Source organism: Sitophilus oryzae, unplaced genomic scaffold (assembly GCF_002938485.1).
Source record: "Sitophilus oryzae breed Bouriz unplaced genomic scaffold, Soryzae_2.0 scaffold_471_pilon_pilon, whole genome shotgun sequence".
Classification (NCBI taxonomy): Eukaryota; Metazoa; Arthropoda; class Insecta; order Coleoptera; family Curculionidae; genus Sitophilus; species Sitophilus oryzae.
Window position 1 is genome coordinate 542,207 of NW_022147053.1, and position 13,911 is coordinate 556,117.

At 32.9% G+C, this 13,911-nt stretch overlaps 1 protein-coding gene across 1 annotated transcript in view; it reads right to left on the reverse strand.

Moving 5' to 3' along the window:
* LOC115886185 overlaps positions 1 to 11,739 on the reverse strand; it is a 127,246-nt gene extending 115,507 nt beyond the window's left edge. Inside the window, exon 1 of the mRNA XM_030905274.1 lies at positions 11,546 to 11,739. The gene's annotated coding sequence lies outside the window, so the exon portion shown is untranslated. The remainder of the gene's footprint in view (positions 1 to 11,545) is intronic.
* Positions 11,740 to 13,911: the final 2,172 nt, after the last annotated feature.

Here is a 13,911-nt window from a genome sequence, read left to right on the forward strand (position 1 = left end):
ATCCGTCTCTGTGTCACTCTCAATTTTTCTGCGGTTGCTTTTGTTAGAGTGAGTGTCTCTGCGCCATAGGTCAAAACCGGGAGGATACATTGGTTAAATGCCTTTCTTTTCAGGTGTATTGGGATATTTGTTCTAAAGATGTCCCTCATTTTTCCGTAAGCCGCCCATCCCAAGGTAATTCGTCTAGTCAGGTCACAGGTTTGGTTATCTCTGCTTATTTTGATCTCATGGCCCAAGTATACATATTTGTGGACTAATTCTATTCTGTCGTCCCCTAGCACTGATATTTGTCGATTTTAAAAAAGTGTTCGATACGGTAGAATTACCGGCCATCCTATAACAGCGCTACAAGAATGTAGAATAGACCATCGATATTGTAACATAATAAAAAACATATATGACAATGCTACAACAACTGTAAATCTACATTCCATAACTAACCAGATAAAATTAAAAAGGGGAGTTACCTTACCAGGGCGATACCATGTCGCCAAAATTGTTTATTACTGTTCTTGAGCATGCATTCAAAATGCTGGCTTGGCAACAAAAAGGAATAGTTATCGATGAAGAGAGACTCAACCACCTACGCTTTGCGGATGATATCGTTATAGTGTCAGATAGTCTGGGAGAGATCAAAGACATGCTTCAAGAACTTAACGATGCATTACACGAGATTGGACTAACAATAAATTTTGACAAGACTAAGATAATAACTAATATGGTGCCCAGCGAACACATACAGATTCACAACAACAGAATAGAAATTATTAATACATCGGAGTAAAACACTATTAACACAGACCTATTAAACCATAAAATGTTATTTCCCAATTGTTTTAAATAATAAAAAATTATTTTTCCATTTTTAAAGTGGATTCAACACAGGTTATTTAAAAAGGATTCACTACAGTTGGGTTTACCACAGTTTCATATCAATTATTTTTTTTTATTAAAACGATTTGTAGTTTGTTGTACTTTTTATATTTAAACGTGGTTAAGTCGTTATTTTCTTCTGGTTTGTTATCATAGTTTGTTCAGTACAATTTCCTGGACGATAGTTTGTACAATGATAAGGGGTGACAATAACATTGTGTTGGTATTCTTTACTAAAGAGATTAACTATCTGTCTATCCGTACATCGTATATACAGGGTGCTACAAATTTGAGGTACGAGCATTGGTATCTCCGAAACCGAAATAGACACGAAGATGGTTAAATTGGGGCAAAGTTGCTCTTTGGGATGTTCACCAAGATGCAGACAAAAAAGGTTTAAAAATTACAAGGATTGCTGAGTTTTATGGAAAAAAACGGATTTTTTGGAAAATTATTTTTTCCTGTCGTTACTTTTTAGAAAATCAAAAAAATAATTACATATTCTCATAGCCACTTTATTGGAGCTATCTGATGGTATTTTTATATTTTCAAATTAGCTGATAATTTGTGAGATACAGAGGCCAACTTAATTTTTTCAAATACAGACCTGCATTTATTATTTGAAATTTTGAAAGAACTTGGTCTCCTGAGCACAATGATATGCCACACTTGATACTTTTTCTTATTATAATTATTTTTATTTAAATTCATTATTTTTTTATTATAATATTTTTCTTATAGGTATTATCAGTAATGTAATTATGTCAACTAATAGCAACTTTATTCGGAGGTGAACGTCCAAATCCTAATTTATTTTCAATGTACCGTGTTAACAATATAAATTAATATTCATAAGATCTATTAGCCTTTTTGACACAGGTAGGAAGATTTGCCGACAATGCCGACCATTCGTACAGATATTGTCTAGACAATCTATAAATAATCCACCAATAACCATAGAACGGTTATTTTTAACTCTTAGTGTTTATAAAACACCCTGAAAACTAAATATGTATTTTACCTGTCAAAATTTAAATTTTGCAATAAACCTCATGTAGTATACAGGGTGGTTCGAACTGTTTTCCGGAAACTTGGGCAGCATATTTTACAGATATAAATAAGTAAAAAAGTTCGTATAAATGTATGTCCTAAAGAGCTTAGTTTCGGAAATACAGGGTGTAGAAGTTTTGTTTTTATTTCGATTTTTTCCAATATTGACACATCAAAATCAAATTTCTCATGTCTTCCAGACATGAATTTTCATCCAAATATTGACGTTACTTCAGAAATTATTTGAAAAAAATCGAAATAAATATGAAACTTCTACACCCTGTATCTCCAAAACTAAGCATTTTAGAACACACATTTATATGAACCTTTTTATCTGCAGAATATGCTGCTGAAGTTTCCGGAATACAGTTCGGACCACCCTGTATATTAGCATATCAATATTAAGAAAGATCATGCATATATTTTTTTCACTTAGTGGAAAATAATTTTGTTTATTTATTGCAAAATATCAATTTCAGACGATAACTTGAATTCAGCGTTGCAATATTTATTCGTTTCATCAAAAAACATGGACATTTCGCAGTTTGAGCCACAAACAAAATTCCCGGTAATTATTTCAATAATTTGTGGCAATTTTCAACCGAGAGACTTCCTAAAGGTAATAATAATTGTTCTGAGAAAGTCGTGCCGAACAATTTCGAGCTTTTTCTGGGAAAACGAGTTAAATAAACTACGACACATACATTTAGTTTAGTTGCATTGCAAATAAAATAACCGGTTTTTAAAACATTCAGTATATTATCCGCACTTTTCGAAGGATTTCTCATGCGAATGGTATGTACAAATGATGAAGTGCTTATGTCACTATTATCGAGAAGATTTCCTCAATGCTTATTTGTACAAAAAAAATGTTAGGTTTAAAGTCTCGTTTAGATTATTTGTCACTTTTAATGAGCATCTTGGAAGAATCATACAAAGTGATAAGTGTAGATTGTCTCTAATTTTATTTTTGTTCCATCAAAAGTGTATAGTAATAATAAATAATAAATAATAAATAACGCTTTATTGTATAAAAAGCCACAATAGCTTCATCGACAAAGCATTTACAAAACAAACAAAAGCATAAAAAATATACAAAGAATAAAAAATATCATACAATACCAATCATACAATTCAAAAAAGTGTACGTCATTAAAATTACTACATTAATACATGGACATTGCAGAACACAAAAAAAGGCGTATCAAGTGTGTGAGATGATCAAAATTTTAAAATTCTAAATTGTGCATGATTAGACATCAACAAAAAAGTCGTTTACTCTGCACATAGTACTCTGCACTCTCCAATAAGTATCATTTCAGATCTTTGCGAAATGCGGGAAAGAATGAAAGCGACTTGATATTCAAAGGTAGATGATTGTACATTTTTTTGGCATTGTACATTATTGAGCCTTTAACTAGTTCTGAGCTCGGGGTTGGCAGATAATGATCGTGCTCCGCATTCCTAAGTGGATAGTTGTGAGATGGCCTTTCGTGAATAGCAGATATGTGCTTGCGGATTAAGCAAACGGCAGTGAGTTCTACTGTTCAGACCTCATAAATATCGAACTGCTCTCTTTTGAAGTCTGAAAATACGATCAAATTTTGTCGCGCAGCAAGTACCCCAAAATGGAAGGGCATAATCACAGTTTAAAGAATATATAGTATATATTCTTTAAACTAAAGAATTTATACTATATATTCTTTAAACTGTGGCATAACGAAGATGCGACTCAAAAAGAGCATAATAGACTATTCTAGAGGTTGATAAGTTAAGTTCCTTAGAAACTGATCTTAGCGCAAAACAGGCAGCGCTTAGTTTCTTTGATAAAGCTCCGATGTGCAAGTCCCATTTTAACGAGTTGTATATAATAATTCCTAAGAATATCACAGAGTCCACGACGTAAATAGTGGTGTTATTAAGTACAAAAGGTTGTATGGTACTTTATACTAGTATACCAAAGATGAAGGATGACACAATTTGATCCCGACTAAACTGTTGATGAAAGAATCGTTCTCCGATCTGATGATTCATCCAGAGTAAAGCTCAGTGAAAAGTTTTATTTTTTAATGGTCTTCACGATTAACAGTCAATAGTTTTCCGTCAAGGTTTGTATAATTTACTATTGGTAGTTTGACATTTTAACTCGTTTTAAACTTCTTATAAATATTAAACTATTGACTCGTACCCTGCAATATCTCCTGGCTGACATTTTTAAGTCGAAATCGTTCTTTTATGTTAATTTAACTCTTAATCATCATCATTATCATCACTTTCAGCTTATTCAACCATTTCCAATTATGGTGTAGCCTCCCTCACATATTTAGATACTCTCTTTGTAGTTGTGCCAATTGTTGTTTATTGCTGGCTCGATTGCTGGCTATGCAGGCCCAAGTTATCCCTGTTAATTTCCTAATATCATCATCCCATCTTCTAGGTCTCTTAATTCCTCGTGGGTACCACGATGTAATTTTTGTGTTCCATCTGTTGCCTGTCCTTTTTGCTAGGTGTCCGGCCCATTGCCACTTGAGGGATTTGACTCTGTGGATGATATCTATTACCTGGGTCTTTTGTCGTATCCACTCTATTCTTTTACGGTCTTTCTTGATTGGTGCGATCTAAAGTTTCCTTATCATGTCCGTTTTAAGTGTCCAGGTTAGTATACATTGGTCGAATGTTTTCTTCTTTAGATAAAGTAGCATTCTAGATTTAAATATGTGTAGCATTTTATTTAAAATACACATAATTTATATAAATGTACAGAATTATTTTATTTAAATAATTGAAGTTTAAGTCCTTGCACCGAGATGGCATTCTAAGTACTGCTATTATCTTTTATTTTTTTCTTCAAGTTTATTTCTGGCGAAATATTTCACTCCGGTCGAAGTTTGTTGGTTACTTTATATCTGACGGTGTATAGTCACACTTCGTGCCTACCTTCCCTCGCCATATTAGTGGTAAAGGCTCAAACCGATAGAGCTATCGGAGTTTGTTGGCATTTTGCCAATTGTTTGGGAAAACCCTCTGAGCAGAGGTAAGACTTTTATTTTAAACGTAACGTTTCCTAATACCTTTTTCTTTTTTGTACAGGGTTTTATTTTATGGTACGCATTTTGTTTTATGGTAGCATTTTCTGATGCCATTTTGTTTTTTTGTACCTGACATTTGGGCCACGTTTTGTCCCTACATTTCACACCGGGAATAACGGAGGAATCTCCTGAATCCACACAAGTTTTTGATCCTGTCTGGGCAGAGACGTTTTTATCACAATCCAGTTCCAGTAGCAATTCACCACAACCAGCTTGTGACCAGGAGGGATAAAAGAAGGCCAGATCATTTCATTTTATATCTATTTAATTTAAGTTCATTTGAATGCATTAAGCCCTTCAGCTAAACTAGTTTTAGTGAACCCTAATCGACATTTGATTTCGGAAAATCGACTATACATAATATATCATATTTTACGCAAAATTGTAAAATTTTCAGGGATTTTGTGCCTAAACGGTTGACTTTAGCGAAAATTTTCATAAAACCTTTTTTATAGGAAATTTTTTCTCTTAATTGTGCTCTCCTCAAATTTTCGCGAAAAACGCATAGTTTTCGCCAAATACGTTTAAATAATATATACGACGGCCTCCGCATAAGAGCAATGAGAGGATTTACGTCCCAGTATTGAAGGAGGACAGAAAATCGAGTCGAATGTTTCAAGACATAGGTTCATCCTTGTTTAGTCAAACCTCCTACAATACAAGGATAGACTTATGTAGGAAATGCATTGAAATTCTATAGCCATCCTTCAACATCGGGACCGAAATTTAAGCGGTACCCTCCGTATACTTTATTTTAAACGTATTTGGTTTTCGAGATATCCACAAAATACCGATTTTGGGCGCCATCTTGGCAAGATGGCGGCGCCGGCGGCCAGTCTGAAAATGTGCATTTTATGGATTTTAGTTAGGGACCCCAAAACCTATAAACCTGGAAAGTTGCAAAACTTCCGGACTTTTTTCCAAGCAAAAATCCCCAATGACTGAACTATTCTAGTAGTAGAGATCCCGAGCTGTGTAGTAGTTGTCCCAAATAGTATATATTTATTCATCTACTATTTCCAGTTTTGTCTTATTTATTAGAATGTCTTTAATGTCTGAAACTTCCATTCCAGGTCATTTATGGAGTCTTCCAGGTTCTTCAGTTCCGCTTTAAGATGGTTTCCACTTGGGAAGCAGAACGGTTCTGGTTCAGTTAGTAGAGTGTTCTCTCCTTTTCTAGCTACATCATTTACTTTTTCAACTTCAACCATAAAACAATATAGTTACTAATCCGCTATATTAAAAAAAATTGAAAAAAAAATTATTTACGACGATTGTTTAATTAATTGTGTGATTCATACGCAAACAATAAATATTCTCTTTTCCAAAGATATTTTTCTCAAAACAAATTAAATAGTTGGCGGTATTGTACAAAGAACAATAAAATCTGAATTTCCGAAGTTCAGTGCGTGAGCAGCTACCGTGAAAATCAAATGAAATTAAAGACAATTAAAAAACTCCTTGAAGAGTGTAACGAGTGTAGGATTAGAAACGTATCTAAGAACGCGGTTCTCACAGAGAAGCAATGAAAGTCTAAAGAAAACAATGCACAAAAGAGCAAAAAACAAAAACTTGAACAAGGGTAACCATAAAGTTAAGTAGAACTACAGAAGAAATAAGTAATTACAGAAAGATCACTCAGTACAGTAAAATGAAAATGTTATGGTGCCAATGATGTTTTATACAGGGTGCGTCTTAAATAAGTGCAAATATTTTCTTTCTTACCGTTTTTAAAGTAAGTCCAAAATAACGGAGTTCTTCTAGTTTGAAATCTTTTGAAATAAAAGAAATAATATTATTTAACAGCTGTTTTTTTTAATAAATTACCAATGTTACCTTAATATTACCGATTTATAAATTACCAGTAATTTTACATCACTAGTCCTGGCTTCCTATTCCGGAATTTGGCTTTAACAATCTGACAACTCTAGTTACAGCTCGAGTTCATTCGACGTCCTATATTATTGGGCCACCCTGTACACATAAACGATTTAGTTTTAATCAAGGACTTTATTAACAAACATTTTAGAATATCTCGATGTTATGTACTTATTTCTCTAACGATATGAGTGACATTTTTTTGCAAGTATAGGTTGGGCACAAAACAAATAATAAACAACTGATTAAATGTTGTATATTTCTGTTTGAAGTGACAACCAAATGAAATCTGTAAATAGCCGTCAGGTAAGACGTATTAACAATTAGCATATACACTGGCAGTTTTACCTGCGGTTTTATCAATGATAGCATTGTCACAGATTAACTTACAGATGTGGCACTTATTTCATCTTGGCGCCATTCCTCGGACTTTTAATAGGGCTATGGCGTTGTCAAACTTTGAATGCATTGTTGCCCTTTTTGAAAAATGTATTCCCAATTGAAATAATACTTAATCTGTGGAACTTTTGGCACTGCGCTTTGTACTCGGTTTATTAGGATATTTAACGGGACCGAATGAATCCTGTTTTATTTAGTTTCTTCATTTTACTACCAATAAATACTCTAAAATAAATTAATTATTATTAGAACTCTTGAAAAATTACGTATAAAACCTCGATAAATATATCAATAATTCTTTGAAAATGAGAATTAAAAGGACGTACTTTTTCAAAATCAAATTCCGATAAATGCTTTGGATTTTTTTTGTTGAATCACGGAATAACCACAATCTTATTGTTCGATTAAGAAAAAAATAAAAACTATAGAAGTACCGAACAGAATAATTACCAGAAAGAAAAATAAATGTAAATTTATTAAAATTATTTTAATAATTAATTATTTAAATAATCACTACCCTTGAAATGTGTATTTTTTTTCTTACTTTGAATAAATAAATAATCAACCAAAGAAACCTTCGTTACACAGAGTACCAGAGAGAGATTTGTAATAATATAACTTGTGTCTACATAATTATTTCTTTACATTTTCCAATGCAGAATTGCAGACACAGAAATATAATCAACACAGTAAACATTACGAAAGGACTGGTATTTTTTTGCAAATCATAAAATTAATGTGCGATACGCATAATATGTGACAATAACATTGTTGGAAACCTTGAAATAATTTTATATACAATACTAGTGAACTAGGAAAGATAACTATTATGGTAAATATTTGGTATTTTCATTTTTAGTAATTATACTAGTTTCAATATAATAGGAACAGGAAATAAAAAAAAATATATTTCTAATTATAATTGACTCATTTACTGTAATTTAAAAATGTAGAGTTAACAATAAAATTGTTGTTAATATTTTTTTTCAATTTTAATTTGTAAAAAGTTTATATACTCAGATAAAAATCAACCCAACAACAGTATTTCTCCTGAGATTTTTACTATATTTCAATATTTTTTTTTATTTTTGTCGTTGAGTAAATTCATCTTTAACAAGTGTCTATACACGGTGTCCTGTAGGGTTCAGAACCGGGAATTCCCAGTTCTTTTGGGACATGAAAGAACCGGGACTCGAAATTATTAATTCCCGCTTCTTTCGGTACTTTCGGGACATGGTAATAAGAATGAAGTTATTTTAAAGTTTCTATAATATTTATTTGCAATTATTGAAGATTAAATATGTTATTTTATCATTTAGTATAATATTTCTAAATGTATTAGTTATATTCTTTTGTGTTATGTTTTTATAGACATTTGCATCTTTAATTGAAAATGTTAAGTTTTTTTTTCAAATTTAGTTAAGTTGGTTTCGATGTTGGTTGATGTTGTTTGATGTAATTTTTAAGCTACTTATGTGTTTTTTTTTCTCGCTTGTGTTCATTTTTTTGTGTTCATGTTTACTTTCTCATGACTTAATAATTTGATATTATTTTCATTTGAAACTCAATTTTATATCGGTTTTACTTTTGAGAGCCATCCATTGCTTGACAATTATTGACGACCTCCACAATCATTGAACGAAAATATTTTAGTACGGTTCCGGAAACTCTAATTAATCCTACCAATTAGGGTTCAGATCTTTTTGGCCATCACCAGAACCGGGCCTCGGTAACAATAATTAAAAAATTATTATTTTTGTTACGTGAGAAAGTCCTTTGATACTTTCTAGCGGTCGAAATCAAACTCTTCTAAATAAGTAATGATGCTATTTCTTATTGTTCTTGCTTCTTTTCTCTTTTGAAGTTCCTAAAATATTTATTATGTTATGTTTTAATAGATATTTGCATTTTTAATTCGATATTTTAGGGCTTTCGTCTCAAATTCAGTTAAGTTGGTTTAAGTTGTTTGATGTGGAATTTAAGTTACCTATACTTTTTTTTACTTGTGTTCATGTTAATTTTCTCATGACTGATTACTTAATAATTTGACATTATTTTCATTAAAAATCTCAATTTTTTATTCATTTTTTTTTCTGATTGATGAACTGCACCACCATTGAACAAAAATTAGTCAGCATCGAAAGAGCGAAAACAAAACGGGAAATCCCGGTTCTTAAGAGGCACGGTACTGAAATTTCCGGTTCCGAAAAACTGCTCCGGTTCCGGAAACCCTAGTGTGCATTGGCAGCAAATTGGCGAAAGTTGGCAGTGCATTGGCAGCAAAATCAGGGATTGAACCCTGCAACACCAAGACCAAGACCAAATAAGTCTCGGTCTTTCATTTGCTCTTCACTAATTCAGAGAACAATAAAAAAAATCTTGATTAATGCAGTAAAATTGTATCACCGTATAGAGAGTGAAAAAAAATTACGGGCAAGCTGATTTTTTCAGAGCTTTTCAGCGACTGTCTTCTGAGTGTAAAATTAACAAAATCGGAAATTTTCTCCTTGCGGTTTTTGAGCAATAGGGGTGTTTTTTTTAAAACAGTACAACAAAATAATTAGATTTACATAAAAACATTCTTTATATGTTCGCCTAATGAATTTTTTTATAAGTTTATTATTTTCGGACTTTTTTACAGCAAATTGACCCGTATGAAAGTTGTTCATAATAAATGGACAGGCAACTTTTCCTCATGAATTTTTTTTCTAGCTTGATTATTTTTGGAGATAGCGTCCAGTTCATGAACAAATTAGGGTAGTTTTCAATGTTACTCTTTTTTCAGCAAATTCACCCTAGGAAACTCGTTCAAAATAAGAGTACAATATACCTTTGCCTTATTTTTTTTGTAGGCTTTGTATGTTAGTGTAGGCTTGTGTTTTGTGCTTTAAAGGTCTGTTTTTCAGGAAATTCACAAGTGCTATTGGAAAATGGATTCGTGTTTTATTTGCAAGAAATTATTGAATGTTGCTGAAATTGTGGACGTTCAGAGAAAAGGACTCTTCTTCTCAACTCTTCTAAACGCAAGTGTGGGTAGGGGCAATCTGAGGAGCCAACGCCAAGTACATCATACAAAAGAAGACGATACAAATAAAAAAAATCATAATATTCATTCACTTGATGAATTCCATGTTTCGTTTTGGGGAAATAAATACATATCATAGGGAAGTTGGCATGTAATTTTAATATGAACACCTTTAAGTTGGTAAATTTGTAGAACTAAACAAAAATTATGAAACTACCCCAATTTGTTCATGAACTGGACGCTATCTCCAAAAATAATGAAGCTACAAAAAAAATCATGGGGAAAAGCTTTGTCCATTTATTATGAACAACTTTCATACGGGTCAATTTGCTGTAAAACAAACTTTTTAAAAACCACCCCAAAGGGCTCATGAAACGGCCGCTAAATCCGGAAATAATAAATTTATAAAAAAATTAATTAGGCGAACTTATAGAGAATGTTCTTATGTACAATTTGCGTCTAATTATTTTGTTGTAGTGCAGTTTAAAAAAAAACCTATTGCTCAAAAACCGCAAGGAGAAAATTTCCGATTTTGTTTATTTTACACTCAGAAGACAGTCGCTGACAAACTCTGAAAAAATCAGCTTGACCGTATTTTTTTTTCAAATAACAAATTTATTGGATCTAATCCAATATTTAGTTATATTGAAGTAATTTTTTTTTGTAAATAATGTATATATAGAAATACACAATTCTCTGACAATACTTCACAACACTTGATTTTATTCTTTGGGCGCACGTATTCCGTATTACAGTTGAGTGTTGGAACCTTTGGTGTTACACAGCTATATAAAACACTAAATCACCACAATACACCAAAACACTTTTTCTTTTACACTGGACGCGCGTTTCGCTAACCATGTTAGCATCATCAACAGATGATTAAAGACTGAACTTTTTTCTGAGTTTTTAATCATCTGCTGATGATGCTAACATGGTTAGCGAAACGCGCGTCCAGTGTAAAAGAAAAAGTGTTTTGGTGTATTGTGGTGATTTAGTGTTTTATTTTGCTATTCCGTATTGCTAACCATGTTAGCGTTAGCATTTAAATCTTCAAAACACTTTTTTGGATAAAAATACCATACAAAAATATTAAACATTGTTTCAAATCTCTTTATATATTTTCTCTAATTAGTAGTACTAATCGTTGTTACTACTACTTCGTGAATAAAAAAATAACTGAAGTAAATTTAAAAATACGCAAGTACAATTTGCAAGACCAAACACAAACCTTGACAGCTTCAAATCCTTATAATATCCAATTTCTAAACAGTCCAAAACAAAGTAACAATCGAAAAAACAATCCCACAACTAATTCGCGCTCGAAAAACACCGGTACCGCACTCGCTCTACGTAAAAATCGACCTCGAACCTCGTACCGCCGACGACAACCCCACTCGCATGAAGTCTATCGGCAAACTGAAAACTAAAGCTTGGCGCGGCAATTTGCCGCAGCCAAACAGCTTTTCAAGCTTATCGAGGTGGCAAGAGACGCCGTGAAAATGTGTGGAAGGACGATGGGCGAAGAAGATGGTACTGGCACTGCCGGAAGTTGCGGCTGGACCCAGCAAGAGTGCGTCCTTTGTTAATTGGAAGAGGTTCGGATTTCGGTGGCTCTTTGCGGTTTCACCAAAATGCATTTCAGGAATTTTGTCTTTTTATATGGAGCAGAGAGGATTTTCCGATGGATTTTTTGACGATGGTACATTTTAATTGTAAACAGATGCACGTTTAATGATCTATGGTGTTTTTTAAATATCACAATATAAGCTAATATGGAGAGATGAGTAGGTTCTGATGGATACGAATCAACGTACCTTTTTTTGGTGCCGGTACTGATAGATGTAGATCCTGCTGAATATCGACCCCAGTACTGCATACTGCATTGCTGACAGGCTACGTCTTCGGCAGATAACGAAAACAACGATGCAGCGAAATAAATCAGTATTTAGTTGCATTCAGAACCTCGCAATTAGTGGAATAAATTAGTGGTTTCAATTAGCGTAGAAGTTTGTTCCTCTACTATCAATGTAAGCATTCACAACGTCAAAATTGGTGGTAGTAATCTTAAAAAATATAACAAACTTTTAACTTTTCCACTAATTCTACTTCAAAATTTGTGAGAAATGTCATTTTGGCCTTTAATTATCATCCGTCAAGAGAAATTGTGTTTAGAAATCAAAGTGATTGTTTATAAGCTAAATATTAGGCTTCTCTATGGATACATCTGACTAACGCAAGCTGTGCTAGGATAATTTTTATTATTTTAATTGATTTGTGCTTTTTAAACATTTTGAATGTTCGTAACTAAAAACATATAAAGTGTAATTGAAACACTAATTTATTCTACTAATTCCTAGGTCTGAATGAAGCTCGCTAAATCCGGAAACAATAAATTTATAAAAAAATTAATTAGGCGAACTTATAGAGAATGTTCTTATGTACAATTTGCGTCTAATTATTTTGTTGTAGTGCAGTTTAAAAAAAAACCTATTGCTCAAAAACCGCAAGGAGAAAATTTCCGATTTTGTTTATTTTACACTCAGAAGACAGTCGCTGACAAACTGAAAAAATCAGCTTGACCATAATTTTTTTTTCAAATGACAAATTTATTGGATTAGATATATTCAGTTGTATTGAAGCAACTTTTTTTTGTAAATAATGTGTATATAGAAATACACAATTCTCTGACAATACTTCACAACACTTGATTTTATTCTTTGGGCGCACGTATTCCGTATTACAGTTGAGGGTTGGAACCTTTGGTGTGCTAAATAAAACACTAAGGCTGTATTCCGTTGCAAAACCAGGCGAACACATACATCACCACAATACACCAAAACACTTTTTCTTTTACACTGGACGCGCGTTTCGCTAACCATGTTAGGATCATCAACAGATGATTAAAAACTGAACTTTTTTCTGAGTTTTTAATCATCTGCTGATGATGCTAACATGGTTAGCGAAACGCGCGTCCAGTGTAAAAGAAAAAGTGTTTTTGTGTATTGTGGTGATTTAGTGTTTTATTTTGCTATTCCGTATTGCTAACCATGTTAGCATTAGCATTTAAATCTTCAAAACACTTTTTTGGATAAAAATACCATACAAAAATATTAAACATTGTTTCAAATCTCTTTATATATTTTCTCTAATTAGTAGTACTAATCGTTGTTACTACTATTTCGTGAATACAAAAATAACTGAAGTAAATTTAAAAATACGCAAGTACAATTTGCAAGACCAAACACAAACCTTGACAGCTTCAAATCCTTATAATATCCAATTTCTAAACAGTCCAAAACAAAGTAACAATCGAAAAAACAATCCCACAACTAATTCGCGCTCGAAAAACACCGGTACCGCACTCGCTCTACGTAAAAATCGACCTCGAACCTCGTACCGCCGACGACAATCCCACTCGCATGAAGTCTATCGGCAAACTGAAAAGTAAAGCTTGGCGCGGCAATTTGCCGCAGCCAAACAGCTTTTCAAGCTTATCGAGGTGGCAAGAGACGCCGTGAAAATGTGTGGAAGGACGATGGGCGAAGAAGATGGTACTGGCACTGCCGGAAGTTGCGGCTGGACCCAGCAAGAGTT